We start from the raw sequence: 20,585 nt of genomic DNA on the forward strand, positions 1-20,585 counted from the left end.
AGAATAAGACTACCCAACAGAAACCTGGCAAAGCAGATGAAGACATTTCAGCGACAAGGGATCACAAATTAAAAACAAAAATGTGCATGGGATCGAGAGATGGCTCATGGGGTGAAGGTGCATGTCACCGAGCCTGATACCCTGAGTTCAGTCCCTAGGACCTACACAGCAGAAGGGGAGAACTGACTCCCCAGGTTGCCTTCTATCCTCGACCCCGGTGCTGTGGCATGCACAGACCCACAGAAGCACATACATTCTCCTCCCCTCTCTAAACGAATGTAATAAAAATGTAAATACATAAATATAATAATGTTTAGCATGATGTATGATGAGAGCAGAGCAGCATAAAAGAAGACCGTACCAGTTGGATTGGCAGGTATAAAATGCCTGACAGCATCAAATATGAGAAAGACGTGGGGAAACAAGGACTTGTTGAACACCGTGGGTCATTGCATGACTCAGCCTTATTTCTTGAGAGGTGATTTAGAAGCATCTAGCAGGGTTGGAAATGTGCATGCTTCACAAGGCAATCTTCTGGTTTTAATATGGCCAAAGCAACAGCATTGTACAAAAATCTACAAGAAAAAGAAATGATCCTGCAGCATAGTTGTGATTGCAACAATACAAACAATAACAGCAACTACAGCCCTAACTACAACCATTATGGTCATGACTGTCACTTTTGGATAGAAACATCAGTACTGTAATGCATCGGGGATAGGCTGTCTGGACCTCTCCAATGTAGTAGCTCAGGAACTTTGCAGTTAACCAGCCCATGATTGTCATGGTGTGAGCTGAATACACTAAACTATCTTCCCTATTCCATGTTAGTCTGTGCCTGTTGTCAAAAGGACAAAGTCACATTGATACTTAGAGCAAAGTTAGAAACCTGAGTAATACCTCATTTTAAAAAAAATTGGGGGTGGGGGTGGGATGAGAGTTCAGTCAGTAAAGTGTGCGCCTTGCAAGCTTGAGGATGTGAGTGTGAACCCCAGAACTCATGAAAATAAGATGGATGTGGTCATGTGCCCTTGAAGGTCCAGCTCTAGGGAGGTTGAGACAGGTAGATTCCTGGGGGCTCAATGGCCAGCTAGTGATCCCAAATCAATGAGTGTTGCCAAAAGCAAAGTAGACATCACAGCCAATCTTGCTCTGCCCTCTATGTGCACATATACATATGTGCATCTGTGCACACACAGGTGCACTTACACATACATGAACATACAGAGCATACACACACACACACACACACACACACACACACACACACACCTAAAAACAAACGAAATACAGAATGAAGACTGACATCTGTGATAACAAAGTATTTGTGAATTATTAAGCTGTCTTTAGATGCTGTGTGCTTGTACTTAGAGAAAGCCACTTCAAGTGTCGACATTTTTGGAATGACTCATTACACGCAGATTTCCCGATGGCCAGTGGGTCCCTCCGAGCACCCCTGGTGACACATCTCTTTTGAACATTTAGTACTTTTGGCGAGAGCCACCACTTGGACCAAGCAGCTGTGCTTTCCAGAGGCTCTGCACATCTGTCCAAACTGTGGCACAAAACGTGCTTGTCCCAAAGTGACCTCATTACTCATTTGTAAACATACAAATAGACAACGGGGGGTGTGGGGGGAGAAAACTCACCTCCATGCCCCACAAAGGGACTTTGCTGCTAGCTTGCGCTTCTGGGGAGACCCAGGGAGCTTCACAAAGGGCAGGCTTAACAAACACCAAGTCACCACATGGGGTGCGGGGAGGACATGACAAGCCCCGAGGCAAAGGACACTCTTTGTGCTCACTCTTCAGGGATGATTCATGTATGTCACATGAACACCTCGTCCAAAGAACTTGTTCTTAGATGCTGACTTCCTGTTTCCTCTTTTAATGAGCAGCCCAGGTCTCCCTGTGTCCGCTGGGCTTTGTGAGCCCTAATGGTTTCTAGGGAGTCTCTCGTAGCATTAGCTGGTTTGGTAAAGCATTTGGACACCTGCCCAGTTTCCACTTCACCTTCAGAAGAGGAAGAACCCTGTTGGAAGCCCTGATCAGACTCTGCGCTTCCTGTAGCTTTTATGAAAGCCCAAAGGCAGCCTGAGAAGGATGAGAATTTTCTATGCCATTTTCAGATGAGGTCTGACAGGAAATGACTATGGCTCACTGCTCAACATGAGCTTTGTACACAAAGGGGCTGCATTTTATTTGATTATGTTTGCTGTGTGTGGTTATGAGTACGCAGGTGCACTCCCACAGACACACATGTAGAGGACAGAGGTCAGCTTCAGGTGTCTTCCTCTGTGGCTCTCGATCTTGGGACTGTCACTGGAGCTCACCATTTCAACCTCACTAGCTTGTCAGCAAGTTATCAAGATGCGCCTGTCTCCACCCCCTACCCCACTCCTGCAGGAAAGGGACCACAGGCTTGAACAGCCACCCCTGGCATCTACGGATGCTCAGCATCCAAACTCTGTTCCCCATGTTTTCACGGGAAGGGTTTTGCCCATGGAGCCATCCATCTAGTCCTGCATGCTGGATTTAGAGCTATTCTTTTCCTCTCTTCAAGACGAAAGGGCTGGAGAGAGTTGAGTGAGCTTGCTGATCTTCCAGAGGACCTGAGCCTGGTTCCCAGCACCCACGTCAGGCAACTCACAGTCACCCATGACTCCACTACAGGGAATCCAATACCCTCTTCTGACCTCCATGGGCACCTGCACACATGTGTCATATACATACACAGACACATACATAAAAGAAATTTAATGAAGGGGACACAAAATTGGATGGGTAAAGAAGTGGAGACTTGGATATGGGAGGAATTGGTGGAGGAAGGTTATGAATATGATCAAAATACATTGTACAAAAACTCTCCAAAAGAAGTCCTTAACTTTTTTTAAAAGATGAAAATAGACCCATTTGTATCAAGACCTTTCAAAGACTACCTAGCATAGAGTAGTACTCTAAAAGGTCACACCTGTAGGCCACATGGCCAGAGAACAATGTCTTCCTGAGCAAAGGACCTCGAGAGTCCGCAGCTGGAAAGCACTCCAGCTCACATACAATTTGTCAGTGTCTGAGTGGCTGCAGGGACTGTGCAAACATGGATAAGGGTAAGGATGACCTGCATTTGAACTCTGCTCCTCCAATTTACTATGGCCTTTGGCAATTGATTGGCCCTCTGTAAGCCTCAGTTTGCTTCTCTGCAAAATGGAGTAGCTACTGCTCAGGATTAGGACAGGAATCAAATGAGTTAATGCCTACAGAAAGTGTCGGACCGGGCCAAACACATGACACACGTTCGTTAGATTTGGGCTACTGTGATTACCCAGCACTTTGCTGAATATTTTGGGATAAACGGAATTGCATTGTTCGGCTGTTTCTGTCAGAGGTATTTAATTGAAAGAGACAAGGAATTTTCATATGAGATAATTAGTGCACAAAGCGTTCCCTCTGTCAGCAGCATCTGCTGAGGTAAGCTCCTAGACGGAGGGAGAGGCGCAAATGCTAAGGGGACGCTGGTCTCTGCCCTGCTGCTTCAGATGCTCGGCTTGCAAAGAGTTAAAGACACTAGACCTCAGAGCAATGGGAATAGGAGGAAATTCTCACAGTGAAAGGTGACCCTGAACTAGGCCTGGAAGGTTCCAGCAAATGCAGACAGGTAAAGGAGAGATGTGACAATTCTGCCTCAGAAGAACCATGGGAGCGGGGAGACAGATGGGGCAGAGTTGGCATGTGAGAATGCAGGAAGGGAGTTCTGGGAAATGGGATTTGGTTGTCTCTGTCTTTGCAGCCTCATTCCTGCACACCTGCCATGACTTTGCTCGTTGCTTTCCCAACCCAGCACCAAATGCCCCAGCTTCTGTCCACGCCATTTCCTCCTTCCTCAGATGGCCTTTCCTTTGCTCGAAGTACCCCCCCACCTGCCCACCTCCCTACCTCCCCACCTCCCTACCTCCCCACCTCCCTACCTTCCCACCTTCCCACCTCCCCACCTGCCCACCTCCCCACCTTCCTACCTCCCCATCTTCCCACCTCCCCACCTTCCCACCTCCCCACCTGCCCACCTGCCCACCTGCCCACCTCCCCATTTCCCCACCTCCCTACCTTCCCACCTCCCCACCTGCCCACCTCACCACCTCCTCACATCTCCACCTCCCCACCTCACCATCTCCCCACCTCCTCATCTTCCCACCTCCCCATTTCCCCACATCTCTACCTCCCCACATCTCTACCTCCCCACTTCTCCACCTCCCCACCTCCCCATCTCCCCACATCCCCAGCCCCCACCTCACCCCTTGCCAGGACAGTAGGAAATGCCACCACCCACCCCCATCCCCCGCCCCAGCAAAGAATCTTTTTGCATTCTTAAAAATAAAAATCCCTCCCACCTTAAAATACCCCTGGTACCAATTCCCAGGATGGGGGTCCACTTGGATTTAGTACAGATGAACACATAGGAAACAGGCCCATGTCAGTCATAGGCTGCCCATTGCTTAGCTGCTCAGTGAGCACTCATCCTAATATGAAGCCCTTATAAGATCCCTGCCATTCTGCCTTTATGTGGACAGAGTCTAGTTAAGGCTGAGCATTCATCTCCAGTTCTCTTACAGAATTATTTTAACTCTCTTAGATAACTCACCAAATACATGACTTAAAAAAAAAAAAAAAAGATGGGTGCATTATGAAAGAAGCCCTACCCAGGAAAATCTGAGAGATCACCTGAATTGACTTGAAATGTTCCCCCTGTTTTCCTTCATTTAACTAGAGTGTTGATTGGGAATGGGATAAACAAAAACTACCTGGAAACATTCAAGGAGAGGACCAGAGACTCCTTTAGACTCCTTTAAACATAAGAAAGAAGTTAGCATCATGGCAAACCAGAGAGTAGGTCTTCCTGGGGATCATCAGCACCTGCCCTGCATCATGCTACAGTGGCCATGTTGGATTAAGTGGTAAATCCTGGATCTTCTAACCCTCACCAACAGTGAGGCCTCAGAGTAAACAGGGATTCACACATGCTAAGCAAGCACTCTATACACACAGCCCTAACGGGAATCTTCTAAACCAAATCACTTCCCCTTGTAGAATGGCAAGTCCTGTCCTGAGGCCTTTAAGTCAGAATAAAATTTATTTACACCGGTATACGGCTGTTGCTACCTCCATTTACCCATGATGCTCTGGTAACTGGCCATATGAGGAAACATACACATAGGAACAACAAAGTAAAAAGCTTCATATCGGAAGTTAGGTAAAGCATAAACATGGTCTTGGGACACACCTGCAAGCCCCATAGCCAAACAATGAGAACAATGCCTCCCTAAGCAGAGCACCTCAAGAGTCTTCAACTAGAAAGTCCCCCAGCCCACATACCATTTGCCAGTGTTGTAGTGACTGCAGGGACTGTGCAATGACTGGCACAAGTATCTGTGTGTATTTGCTACTTTAATTACTGTTGTGACTAAACTCCCAACAGTGAGTAACTTGAGGAAGAGTTTGTTGTGGCTTACAGTTCAAGGGGATACAGCCCGTCATGGCAGGGAGTGCGAAGGGATGGCTGCTGGAGCGGGGAAGCAGCTGGTCACATTATATCCACAGCCAAGAAACCAAGAATAAACCAGAAGCGGGGCCAGGCTATAAAACCTCAAGGCCCGTCCATCAAGGCTCTACCTCCTAAAGGTTCTACAGCTTTCCCAGTCTGTACCACCAGCTGGGAACCAAGCATTCAAGCACATGCACCTACAAGGGACAGCTCACACTCAGTCTACAGCAGTATTCAGTAAGTGACCAGAACTGTGCAATAGTAGAGTTCAGAACCTCTGAGATGTTATCAGTAAGGAGAGGGAGGGACTGGAGCAATGGTTCAACCTAGTACTGCCACCCTTTAATACGGTTCCTCATGTTGTGGTAACCTCCAACCATAAAATTATGACCTTGTCTGATTTTCCATAGGGGAGGAGTCCTTTAAGTCAGACTATGGCATTCATGAATACAATTGGTCAGTTTAAAGGTTCCTCATGATCCATGGTATGGGAAATTTTCATATCCTCTGGTATCAAGTTGTATGTGTGGAGGACTTTGTATTCATGATGCTAGACAGTGCCTTCTGAGTATCTCTAGCAGATTCCTTGGGGTCATGCTTAGAATGATTTCTGTTTCTTCTACTTAGCTCTATGGATGGGGATTATGGGAGAAGTTGTTCAGAAAATAGTGCTAATATAAGATTGATTGCTTCAAAAGCATTAATGCCTCACTTAAAGACTGGACCAAGAACTTGGTCGGGAAGTCACTATCACCCTCCATAGTTTGACTTGGACACATGAAAGAATTCAACTATTTGTTCAAGTGCTGGCTGTATCATTTATTCATGAGCATTGATCATTATGATGGTGATGGGATGATACAAAGAAGATGAAATGTTGATGCTGATCTCTTGTCCTAAGGAGAGAGAATACAACTGACCTCATACCTAACATGTGCTGAAGGGACAAAGGCACCACTAAGAGAGGCTTGAAATGTGGACAGGCCCCATTTCCTAGTCAGTCCCAAGAAAGGTCTTCTTAGGCTCTGAAGAAGGAATAAGTTTTTCTGATGTATATTAGAGGTCATTCCAGGCCAAGAGGAGGGAACATGTTAAGGCACAGAGACTAGACTAGCCCTCCGTACGTAGATTATCAAGCCAATTTGCCAGAATTATAAAATTTGTGAAGAAAACAAATGACAAGCTTGGATAAGTAGATGCTAAGTAGTTGGGGCCTTATGCAGTTAAGGTGCTGAGAGAATTTGGGGAAGTACCAATGATGGCCAGATAGAGCAATGGCTGATTTGTCCACCCAGGGAATACCAGGTGTCATTGTAGTGGTCACACAGGACACTCAGGTCTCTTTAGATCCCTTTTTATTTCTCTGTGGACACCCCTTACCTTGCCCTTCCATATTTTGTAGGCTTGGCTTCTAACATCTCATAGCTATGGTTTTATTCAGATGTCTTTGCCTTTGGGCTGTAGGAATCTCTGTACCAAAATAAGCAGACTGATGGAAATGATGGGACTAGACATCCCTTGGGGGTAGCCATTAGCCAATGATTGACAGTGTGGATATGTGAAAGCCCACATCACTGGCCTCCAGTTGGTATATACTCTAAGGAGCTATGTGGGTTCCAGAGCTCCTGCAGGATCAGGCTTGCATGGGTACTTTGCACAAAAGCTCATCTTTACATGGTTTCTTCATTTTCCTGTCTTGTTTCCCACATATTCTTAAGAATTTCTCTCAGGAATTTAGCTTTATAGTTCTCCCTTATTCTTGGGACACATTCTAAGACTCCTGGGTGATTCTTGAAAATTGGATAGTAGCAATCCCATTTGTACCTATGATAAAATTTAATTTTTAATATAGTGTATTTAATACTCCTGAGTGATTATCTACATGTATGCATGGTCACCATATGTATGCAGTGCCCTTGGAGACCAGAAGAGGGCATTGTATTCCCCTGTCATTGGAAATACACATGATTGTGAGTGCACCATGCAGGTGCTAGGAACCAAACCCAGGTCCTCTGGAAAAGAAATAAGTGCACTTAAACTATTGAGCCATCTTTCCAGCCCTCAAAGTCTGATTTTTATATTAAGCACAATAAAAGATTAACAATTACAAAATAAGGTAGAAAACTATAATAATAGCTAAATTGTTATTTGAATTGTTATCTCTGTATCTCTCCCTTTCCATATTTTACCACATTCATGTCTCTTGTGATAATAAGAGATTATACACAGAATAATCATATTTGATAGGACAAAGTGAGGTAAATAAATGATGGAGACATTATGATGCAGCATTATGCTATCACTGACTGTGCTACCAATGTTTGAGGAGCTATTCTAGGTAGCAGGATCAAATCTCTCACTGTGCACCCTATCTTGCTTGGATCTATATTCATCCACCCCTTTGTCCATAATACCCATGTGGTATACACTGCTCTCTCATTAGTCATGTAGTAGTCATGACATTTATCAGAACCGACTGCCTTATGGTCAAGAAACTCATAAATCAATGCATCTTAAATGTCTATGAATTGCTTTTCCTTGAAAATTTCCATGTAATATTTTCAGACCATACTTAACTGAGAGCAGCTAAAACCATAGAAAGCAAACTATAGTTAAGACTATCATTTATAAATTGTTCATGAATCTTCATTTTGCCGTTTGATTCTGAAGTATAGATGTATTTAAAGGAGAAGAGGATTAAAGTGATGCCAGCTATATAACACCATGCAAGAGATCATAGGGACCTGTCAAAGAAGAATGGTCATGTGATAAAAAGGGGGGAGGGGAGAGTAGAGAGATCCAGAGTAGAGAAAAATGGGAATCAAAGATTAATGTATAACTTCAAGCCTAGGTGGCAAAATCGTTTTCCAAAGATTTTATTTATTTATGTGTGTGTGTCTCTGTGTGTGTGTTTGTGTGTGTGTGTTTGTGTGTGTGTTTGTGTGTGTGTGTTTGTGTGTGTGTGTTTGTGTGTGTGTGTTTGTGTGTGTGTGTTTGTGTGTGTGTGTGTTTGTGTGTGTGTTTGTGTGTGTATGCCACATGTATGTGTTTCCACAGAGGCCAGAGGAAGGCATTGAGTCCCATAGAGCTGGAGTTATAGGGCGTTGTGAGCTGTCCAACATGGTTCTGGGACGAAACATGGATCCTCTACAAGAGCAGCAAACTGAGCCATCCTTCTAGTCCCCAGGATTCTTTTTCTTTTATTGTGGTCCTGAGAATTGTAATTCCATCACTAGAGAGATGGAGACAAGCTGATCTCTGGGGTTCACTGGCTAGCCAGTCTGGCTGCTGGGTAAATTGATGAGTTGCAGCCCAATGAGAGCCCCTGTAAATAAGAGAGAAGGAGGGAGGGAGGAAAAAGAGGAGGAGGAAGAGAATAAAGAAAGGAAGGGAGGAAGGAAGAAAGGAAGGAGGGAGGGAGGGAGGGAAGGAAAGAAAGAAGGAAGGAAGGAAGGTAAGGAGGGAGGGAAGGAAGGAAGGGTGGGAGGGAGGGAGGGAGGAAGGAAGGAAGGAGGGAGGGAGGGAGGGAGGGAGGTTGGTATCTTGAAGAACACCGCCTGAGATTTACCTCTGGCCTCTACATGTTCTAACACACATTTGCATCCACCTACCAATGAATATGCATATACATATTCACAAACATGCCCACAAAGAACTTGAATGACTTGGGTGAACTAAACCAACAAGGCAGGGGCTGGCACACCTTATTTTGGGAAAGTCCACAGTAACAGTAGAAATGAGGAATGGGTGGTACAATTCTGCTGGCAAGAATGCTAGGGACTTAGTGTCACAGGCACACACTTTCCAAATGAAAGACTAAGTTACATCCTAATGATAATGTGGCAGCCATGGCAGGTGGGGTCCACACAGGAGCGAGTGTATTTATGTGCAATGGCTGCTTGCTTTCTACACTCTGAGCCTGTGGTTATCCACATATGGCATCTGGGTCTCCTCCTCCAGCAGCAGCAGTAGTCACAGCAGCAAAATCAGTACCTGGAAAATGGCTGTGAATTAGAATCTCCCAGTCCCAGCCTAGTCCTCCCCAATGAAGAAGTCTAGGAATAAGACCCAGGACCCTACATGTTAACAGTGCCATCGGGTGATTCCGGTAGATGCTCAAATTAGTAAATGACTGCTCTAAGCAGTGGGAAGGGAGTGCATTGCCAGGAGTGTTTTATGAGGACAAAGAGCCACATTAACTTATTGGGGCTGAAAGGGAGAGAGACAGAATTGCTTGCTCTCTGTAGAAATGCTAGCTCAGTCCCCCAGAAACACTCAGCCAGAGGCTCTGGGGTCCTGCCTGGCTCTTCCCAATTGAGTCCTCCTGACTCATCAGGTAAGTAATCTTGTAGAAACAGCACCTCATTACCCTCCATCAAATGGGCAGCGAGGAGGCACTTTTCATTTAAGAACTAGATGATGGAAGAGATTCGCCCTGCGCCATCACAGTGGCTGGCAGTGATTTAGACTAAATTCGGGTCTAGAGGACAGCTGAGCTTCAGGATGACTTGTACAAAGTTGAGCCTGAAGTAGCAGCAGGGATGTTGAGCAGGGCACTCGCTCCTCAAATAGCAGGAATTAAATCACCTCTTTTTCAAACCAATTTCTATACTGTGGGAAATGGAAGGCTGCAGACAGCCCCTCTGCGAGACTCAAGTGCAAGCACCAGGACTCGGTTGACTAAAAAAGCAAACGATCGACAGCCGCCGCCACCACCCCCAACCCACGAAAACAGTAATGAAAGAAAATGGAAAAATCAGTAGAGGAGCCAAATGATTCATAAAAATCAATTTAAAGCAGCATGGGACACGCAAAATATCTTAAATTAAAAAAAAAAATACAGCGAGGGCCTCAGACAATTGGGAATGAAAACAAACATCTTTAAACAAGACTCACTGTAACCTTGGATAATTGTAGTGGGCAGAATTTGACCACAAAAATCCATGGTGAAAACTCCAGCGAGATAGGCTTGACCAGGGACACAGAATAAGAGGACCAGGAAGTGTATAAGATAGGAGCAATCTTGGGGTTGGCACATAAATCAGGGGCTTGGGGGTGACGGATAGACAGGATGCAATCGTGTTATCCCTATGTGTTGGGAGCGTCCCCCGTTTCAGGATGAGGCTGGCTGCCCCCTGCTCCTGACCCTGACAGCTGGAGCTGGTGTGGAAGCCGGCAGAGCACACAGTCAATAGGCAATTACAGTAATCGAATTTTGGAGGAAGTGACACAAGAGTAAATAGCAGACTCCCAGTTGGCCTGTGATTAACGTGACAACAACTTGGATGGGGAAGCAGAGCAGCCTCCTGACTTGGAGTAAGACTGATAAAAGTGTGTCCTGTCCCCTGCATCCGTGGTGCCCACACTGGCAGTAATGGCTTGACGTGGGCTGAAACCTAGGAAGAAAGGAACTGGCGAGCAGGTCTAGAATTCAGGGAAGGGAAGGGAGGTTGCTGCTAAGCCTGATGACCTGAGTTCAATCTCTGGAATTCACATGGTGGAAGGAGAGAACTGACTCCTGAAAGCTGTCCTCAGGCGTGCACACACACACACACACACACACACACACGCAGAGAGAGAGAGAGACAGAGGGAGAGACAGAGAGAGAGAGAGGGAAAGGGGGTGTTGCAACAGGCTTCATGGGTACACTAATTTATTCCGTCCTTTCTAAGCCATACTTTTGGTTCCTTTGTGACAAAGCTGTATGTCCACATCGGTGACACAGTCTTTCTAAACACATCACATTTGAACTTGTAAGTTTTCTGCACCCAGGGCCTCAGCTTTTCCCACCCCAGCAAGAATAAGAAACCTAACAGACCTAACGGGGTACTCAGAGAAAAAGGGATGAGCAAACTTACAGGTATATAAGGGAGATTTGCAGGAGGCTGACTGTATCCAACCTAGGAGCAAACACAGGCCCCCAAGTCACAGCTTTGTCACAGCCAGGGGCATGTAAGCATCCCTAGTGATGGAGGGACTTCCCAGACTCTTGAGTGGTCCTCAGAAAACAGTGTTCCTTCCTTTGGGGGATGCCATGGCAGGGAACGATGAGACAAGAAGATTTTAGTGTGGTTTGAAAACTGGAGCTGCATAGAATCAACTGAAATAATAGTCATTTATGACAAGCATGAACATGGAAGATCACACCTCACTTTCTGGTGGAACCAGGACTAGAAATCCCATAGGTCTCACTTTCAGCAAACGGAAATTTGAATTAAAGCAGCGAAGAAAGCCCTCAGGAGGGAGGACATGATGATGGGTATGAGAAGCATCACGTTAAGTCACACATAGGTAAAGGGGTGGAAAAGCGGGCTTTGCTGAGAGAGGAAATGAACGGCACCAGATGCGGCAGATGCTCATCTTCTTGGTGGAGGTTGAGGTACCCAGAGAGGACTATTTGGCTGGGATCTCTGAATCTGTAGGAGAAGATGCTAGGGAACCTTGGAAAATAGGCACTAACTCTCAGGTCCTGCAATGCCACACTTTTGGGGCTCACTCCAGAGAGCCTGCTGACATTAGGTACTGAGTGGGATAGAGGGTGAGGACCACTCCTCACCATGAGCAATCAGATCCAGGGAGAAATATCCACTGGGAGAGGTTAGGAGGGGCTGGAGTTGTGGCTGAGGAGGCCCAGAATGCACCAGTGACTGAGAATTTTCCTTCTTTCCTATCTCTTGAGAGGACAGTAATACAATAACTTATAGGAAATATACTTGTGATGTTAATATTGACCACCAACTGGACAGGATTTGGAATCACCTTGGAGACAACCCTCCATGCATGTCTATGAGAGAGTTTCTAGTCTGGATTAAATGACGGAGTAAGACTCACCCTGAACATGGTTGACATCGTTCCATAAACTGGGGTCCCAGAATTAGTTAAAGGAGAACATGAACTTGGCACAAGAATCGGTTGCTCTGCTTCCTAACTGGATGCACCACGACCAGCTGTCTCATGTTCCTGCCACCGTGAATTCCCTACCAGGATGACCTGTGCCCTTGAGCTGTGAGCCCAAAGTAATCCCTTCCTCTTTACATTGCTGTTCAGGGTGGGTGGTATTTTGTTATAGCCATGAGAAAAGTAATACAATACTCACTTTATCGAGAGAAGACTGAAGGGCTGCTCTGACAAGCCACTGTCCTATGACAGAGGCCAAATGACCAAAGACAAGCTCAAGTCACAGAAGACAGCCAGGAGCTGTCTCCCAGCACAGAGCATGATTTGACCTGAACTCAAGGCACCTTGCTTTACAGATATGTCAGGAGGAAGCCTGAGAAAGAGTTGTGTGTCTTTGCCTCCTTAAACATGGGAGAAGTTAAGGTAGGGGACAGTCGAAAGGAAGTATTCAGTGACACCGTGGAACTCTGTGCTCTCAGAGGTGGGGTAAAACACATGATAAAGGGGCCAGTGGAACGTCCCAGTGGGCAAAGGCAGCTGCTGCCTAGACTGACAACCTGAGTTTAATCCTGGGAGCCCACATAGTAGGAGACAATAGACTCCTATAAGCTGTCTTCTGACCTCCCCATGTGCCCTGTAGCACACCTGCCCCATACACACACCCTAAATACACACATACACACACACACAAATACAAACATCTAATAATTCAAGAAAAGAATGAGGCCAAATTGCCAAAAGGGGACACTGAGAGGATCGGAGAGTTGAAGGAAGGATTTCAAGCAGTCAGCTGGGAGGCCGTTCCATGTTTTCAGTATAACCTCGTCCAGATTCCGGGTACCTAATGATAATTTCCCATCAGTGATTACTGGAGTGGAAGTCTCTGGGAAAGGAGGTGAGTTCTGCTGTATGCAGGAACACAGGGGACTGGCGACTCGGGGAACAGAGAGCAGACCTCTGCTTAGACACGGACCACTCAGTATTTTCAGCCGCTGTTAAGTGGCTGCCACTCTCCCCGCTTTAAAAGTGAGGAAGCCCAAATTCCAGAAGGTCTAGTGACTTACCCACAAAGCAGGGATGGGGTCTTGCCCAAATCTGAGGAATGCTGATGCTCATTTTGGCATCCTTTTAACGATTCTCCAGTATGGTTCCTGGGACCCTCAAAATCACCTTAGAACTTGTCAGGTATGGCTGGGCATGGTGGTGAATGCCTGTCTGTAATCCCAGTACTAGAGAGGCAGAGACAGAAGGATTCCTGGGGCTCATGGATCAGTCAAGACTGTGACCTTTAGGTTCATAGATACCCATCTCAAACAGTAAGGTAAAGGGTTGGAGAGACAGTTCAATGATTAAGAGTGCTTGCTGCTCTTGCAAAGGACAGGAGTTCAGATCTCAGCACCCACATCTGACAGCTTATACATGCCTATAATCTCAGAACCAGGGGACCCAAAACCTTTTTCTGGCCTCCACAGACATCCATATATAGCTATACACATACATAGATTCATAAATAGAAACAGATATTCAAAAACAAAATAATGTAGAGAGGTTATTGAGGAAGATATAAAATGTCAATCTCTGGTCTCCACATACATACCCACACAGACCCATACCCACAAATGCACATACACATAAGACACACACACACACACACACACACACACACACACACACACACACACACAGAGCACAGCACAGCACAGCACATATACATATACAAAGAGCTTATTAGAAATATAAACTCTTAGCCCTCCACCTACTAAACAAGAAACTCCAGGGTTGTGGCTTGCACCTGTACTTTAATATGCCTTCTAGATAATTCTAATACACACTGAAGCTTGAGGGCCACTGGTATACTCTGCTGAGCCTCTCAGGAGGCCTGCGTGGCCTTTCAGGTTTGATGGGCCTGTGACCCATTGCTTAGGAGATAACATGCCACTCAACAGTCCGAGGTACCCAAGAGAACAAAACCTGCAGAACCATAAAGCTCAGTCACACAGTTATGAAATGAGGTACCGTTCCAGACCTCAGAGGGACGGATGGGATTCCAAGGGTGTGAAGCCAGTGGACCGAATGACAGGCAGTTTGAAAGTTAAGGCCACCATGTCAAAAGCTTAACCAGGTGGTTCCAGCAGTGTCTCGCCACTGGGCCACTTGTGTGCTTCCCATCGTTGAAGCCTTGGAAAGGGAGGAAAGCGGCTCTGGGAGGTTTTCACTACAGGGAAAATTGAATGATGGATGGGCTGAGCTACTGGAGAAGCTGGTGATATAAAGAGAGGAATTCCAGGCTTTCACGCTCCAGCCTGACATCTCTGAGATCTTAGGGAAGCTACATCCTCCTTCAGAAGGAAAGGATGGTGTGGCCGTCTGAGTGAGAACTGTCTGCTGTAGTCTTTGGTATTTGAATGCTTGGTCTCCGTTGGTGGTACTGTTTGGGGGCGGGGCACGGGAGATGTGGCCTTACTGGAGGAAGCATGTCACTAGGGGTGGGCTTTGAGGTTTCAATGCCTCACACCATTCCCAGTTTGCTCTCTCTGCTTGGTGCTCACACAAGATATGAGCCCCCAGCTTCCCGCTCCTGCCAATATGCTTGCTTCCTCCTCACCATGATGGACTCACCCCTCTGCAAGCACAAGCCCAAATAAACTCCTCCTTTAATAAGTTTCCCTGGTAACAGTATTTTATCACAGCAATGAAAAAATAGTAACAAGTGAGACTTGTAATATCTCTTTCTCCAAGTCTATCATAAGGACTTGTAACATCTCTTCCTCCAAATCTGTCATAAGAACACACATTAGTTACTTTTCTCTGATGGAACCAAATACCCAGGAGAGCAAACTTTTAAGGAAGAATTTATCTTGGCTCATAGTACAAGGTTATAGTTCATCACTGTGGTGAAGGCATGTGTGGCGTGGCAGGGGTGTGAGGCCAGTGATCACATTATGTCCAGGATCCAAGCCCATTGAATGGTGCCCTTACATTCAGGATGGTTCTTCCTGCCTCCATTAACCCAATCTAGAAGCTCCCACATATGCCCAGAGGTTTGTTTCCTAGATGAGTCTAGAACCTCTCAGGTTGACATCAATATTGTCCAGAGTGAAAGATAATGTTTGACATCATGCTTTGTAAAATGCAACATTTCATCACTTTTTCTCTTCCACTCCACCCTGATTTTCAAATCCTACAAAGTTCCTTCCCATTTAACATCCATGCCTCCTCCTCTTTGTGTTTTCAGTAGACAGGAAGTGCTAAGGAAGGATCAGATATGTCCATTCTCACACCCTGTCCACTGCCCCGTGAGTGTGTATGGTGTGGAACACACCCAAAGCAAGACAGGTGTTTCAGTCCTTGGATCCTTCAGACCATTTTCCTTTGGAGAAGTCACATGGGTTTGGGATCAGATGGTGGCATTTAGAAATCATGGTGAACCTTTACTTGTGGTTAAAGGAAAAGACCAGAAAGGAAAAGAGTTGGCCAAATTTCCTTTCTTCGTTTGTGGGACCTGAGCCGGAGTGTCTTCCAGTGAGGAAAGGGCTCTGCCAGGGAGGCTGTGGAACAGCAGCTGCCATGGTGACTGAGGAAGTCACCTGAGCAGGGTGTGCTGGTGTGGGGCGAAAGCACCTGTCATCAACAGTAGCCCCTCCCCAGGGTGTTGATATGGGCCATTTCTCGGTGGCACATGTATGTGTCTAAAACTATCCTGTGGCCAGCAGCACTTTGTAATCATATTGTATAACCCAAGAGTCTTTTGGATTAGCAATTAATATGGGAGTTTGAAATTAAAACAATCAGGAAACAATTAGTTGCAATTTGATCATAATATAGTCATAATACCTAAAAGATAAACAAGGTGTTGGAAAGAATTCTACCCTTGAGAAAACTAAAGATAGTTAAACAAATATTATAAAAAATGAACATTTAGCTGGGCGGTGGTCATGCATGCCTTTAATCCCAGCATTGGGGGATTAAGAGGCAGGAAGCTTTCTCTGAGTTCGAGGCCAGCCTGGGCTACAGAGTGAATTCCAGGAAAGTTGCCAAAGCTACACAGAGAAACCCTGTCTCAAAAACAAAAGCAAAAACAAACAAACAAGAACATTTATTGGGGTCCCACTAAGTTCAGGTATTATTCAGAATGCTAGGCCCACTTTAGAGATGAGAACACCAATGCTCAGGGAAGTAGATGACTAGGGAAGGTAACTTGCCCAAAGTAAAGTGAGTGTGATTCAAACCAGTATTGTAAAGCATTCGATTTTCTCTGCCATCTGCAGAGGGTACTCTTTGCAAACTGGGTGGCAGGTGTTATATTAGTCCACCCTTCTAAATGCCATTTTAAAACAGCGGTAGCAGCAATATAGCAGACCTCAAAAGGTTATTGCCAGGCTTCAAAAAAGAAAGTGGGGGCTGGAGAGATGGTTCAGCAGTTAAGAGCACATACTGCTCTTGAAGACCCAAGGTTGGTTTCCCAAACTTAAGTTGAGCAGCTCACAGCCACCTGTAACTCCAGCACCAGGGGGTATCTGATGCCCTCTTCTGGTCTTCAGGGACAACCACATGCCCATACACATACCACCGCAGATATACATACCCACACATAATTAAAATAAATCTTAAAAAAGAGAAAATGAGCATCACTCTGTTAACTGACCAGACATAAAAGTGACTATTACTGTTGCTACCTTGGAATAAAGAGGGGCTAGGGAGAAGACTCACTCAATAAACTGCTCGCTATGCAAGCATGAGGATCTGCATTCAATCCAGAGGACACACATAAGAGCCAGACATGACTGTAATCCCAGAGCTGGGGAGGCAGAGACAAGAGGATCCGGGGGCTTGCTGGCCAGCTAGTCTAGCTGAACAGATGAGTTCCACATTCAGTGAGAGATGCTGTCTTGAAGACGGAAGTGGAGAAAGTGATGGAAAAAGACACTTGATGTCCACCTCTGGCCTGCACATGCACACACACACATACACACACACACACACACACACACACACACACACACACACACACAGACTCGTGCAACAACAACAAAGGCATTTACTTTACGGCAATTCAAATGAGGATGAGGGATAGCAACAGAAGACTTAAAGCAAATTTACTGAAACTGGCTCATGAATAAATGACATGAGATTTCCTATGAATCAGGACATAAAGAAAAGATCTTTTTCATTGTTCTCCCTGGCTAAGAAACTGAGGAATACACAGAACCAGGGGAAAAAATCACTGTTTAGCACTGCATTCTGTGATCCAATTCCTGGTTGACTCAGAAAGCATACAAATGTAAGAGGCCGTGGAGGGTGGTCAATATGGAAACATTTCCAGGTATGGGTTTCATCTTGTGGAGTAGGACTTAAGTCCAATCATAACGTTGTTGGTTACTCCTATGCCCTTTATGCTACTCCTGTATCAGTGGGAAGGCTTGTCAGGCTGATGTGAAGGTTTTTAAGGGACCTTAGTTATCACTCTAGGGGAGTTTCAATCCATTAAAATGATGTCATTCAAGTATATACAGCATTCTGCTGCCTCAGTAGATAGAGTCTATTCAAAGAGTTAATATTTGCTGTCAGCAACATAGAAGGACTCCATAGAGCCTTTTCCTTGGGGTGTGGGAGTTGCAGACCTAAGCTTTCTCCAAAAGCCATGCCTTCTTCTGGCTACCTATATCTAAGGAGAGAAGGAATTCCCTGAGAGTGTTACATTCTCTGAGAAAGGTATACATGAAACTATGAAATCAAGGAAAATATGGGTCAGGAAATTCAACCCAAACACCATCAGTGGTCAGCACAGGGGAGGGAGGCTCATAGAGGCAGATGGGGTTGAAATTCAACTGAGCACCTGCCTGTGAGAGCCCCACTGAGGCTGCTAGGTGAGAGAGCACCTACCCGTGCTTTCTGTTGCCCCAAAGAACAAAAGTATAATGCACCAATGGAAGCTACCCACCCACTGATTCCATCGTGGAAGGCAGTAACCATCCTGCACAGAATGAGACTCCTGGGTGACATTCTGAAAAGTTAACTCATGTTCTTATTTCCATGTCTGTGACTTGTCTATGAGTGTAAGATGGAATATGAAAAACCAACCATTAAGGAAACAGAGGTAGAAATGTCTTGCCCTTCTGTAAGTCCTTGGGCAAATGGCATGGAAAGACAGAACTCTGCCACCAGATGCCCTGGGGTTCAAGTCCAGCTGCTCCACAAGGTGAAGATGGTGAGTACCTTTCTCTTCCCATCAGTGCTGGCTGTCTTCCATGTACCGGTCCCTCTCACTCAACACCTCAGTTTCCCTTTCAACCCCTGTACTGTGCTCAGAATCCAGGAGGACGAGGTTCATTGGCTCACCCGCCCTCTTCCTTTTTCTTGCAACTCAGCCAATAGATCATGTAAAGAAAGGGGACAGGGTGTTTATACCCCAGTGCCACCCACACTTCATCCTTACTGGGGCATTCATTTTGGAAACATCTGTAGCCCTCAGAAGACCTGACTTCTGGAGGAGACAGCCTTCCTTCCAAGACATAGCCCCTATCTGTGTACTCAGAGAACACTAGGACCTCCCCATGCCTTTTCCACTTCCTGGTAGCTTGTGGTCATTGCATCATTCCTGGCTGGTTCTTTTGATCAGGAACAAATAACTTTTTGATTAAACTCTCCTCAGTTTTTCACAAACTGGTGAATGTGATCATTGTCTTCTGGCAGGGACCCTGACGGATACTAGTGGCAAGGTAGAGGGACAGTCCCTGACACACAGTGAGCACTCAACAAATGTTAATCACTATTATAGCCAGCAATAATAGTCATGATAACAGCAGTGGTATGAATCCCAGAGGGGATAAATAAGATTTTTTTTTCATGTGTGAGCCATCCCAGGATATCCCATCCTGTCTGATCAAACACTGAATTTTCTTATGGGATAAAATTAACTAAGAAACACTAATTTCACTTGAGGAGACTAAATAATTATTTAATAATAATAATAATAATAATAATAATAATAATTGCTGTGGATATTGCTCTATATATAAATAAAACACTGATGGCCAGTGACCAGGCAGGAAGTAGGTTGCCAAGAAGGAAGTAGGTGGGACAAGGAGAGAGGAGAATTCTGGGAAGCGGAAGGCTGAGGAGAGAGACTGCAGCCACCGCCAGGACCAGCAGCATGTGAAGACGCTGGTAAGCCACCAGCCACATGGCAAGGTATAGATTTATAAAAATGGGTTAATTTAAGATATAAGAACAGTTAGCAAGAAGCCTGCCACGGCCATACAGTTTATAAGTGATATAAGCGTCTGAGTGATTATTTTATATGTGAATTGTGGGACTGCGGGGCTTGGGGAACCTGGAGAGAAGCCCTCCAGCAACAAATGGCACCCAATGGCTCGAGTTTCTACCTTAAACCTGAGAATATTTAATAACCAATTCTAAACAGAGCCAAAAACAGGTTCCTGCTTCTTGTCTCATACGGGCAGCTAGACGCTGCAAAATGCAGGTTTGAACACCGGCGGGTTCCTGGCGTGTGTGTTTGACCGGCAGTGTGGCAGAAATGAGGCGTCTGCCAGCAGCACATTATGCTGTGTAGTAGATTTATTCTTTACTAGTATTAAAAAAAAAAAAAAAAAGGTTTCTGGGCTACACGCTGCTTTGATAAAAGCGTAGACCTACTATTTCTGAGACTTGATGATTCCCAGAGCTGGCGGAAAACGTACCACCGCCATGTTGGGAAGCTGAAGTGGGCGGAGCCAGCAGCCACAGCGCTGTTTCAGTCTTAGAATGGTACAGTTTAAAGCAATAGGCTAAGGTAATATAAAAAATAAGCCACGTAAAGATGGCTACCACACAGAGAATCTGGATTATGTTCTCTTTGATATTCGTAACTGAAGAAAAACATTTGATTGCAAAAGCTGTTGAGTTATGCCAAAATGTATATTTTAAAGGTACCTTGACTTCAAAATTTGGATTTAAGGATATGTTGCTTTGGAAAAGAGGTTCTGCTTTTGTTTCCACAGAAAGCCAGAGGCTGTGGATTTGTTCCAGATTAAGATACATCAGGTTTCACCAGCCAAGACCCCCTGAAAGGCCTCCGGTGACATCATGGCCCAGATGATCCAACATCCAGAGCAGTTTCAAGGCAACTGGTTCACACAATACAGCCTCAAGGA

The sequence above is a fragment of the Peromyscus maniculatus genome, chromosome 7, assembly GCF_049852395.1.
Source record: "Peromyscus maniculatus bairdii isolate BWxNUB_F1_BW_parent chromosome 7, HU_Pman_BW_mat_3.1, whole genome shotgun sequence".
NCBI classification, from domain to species: Eukaryota; Metazoa; Chordata; class Mammalia; order Rodentia; family Cricetidae; genus Peromyscus; species Peromyscus maniculatus.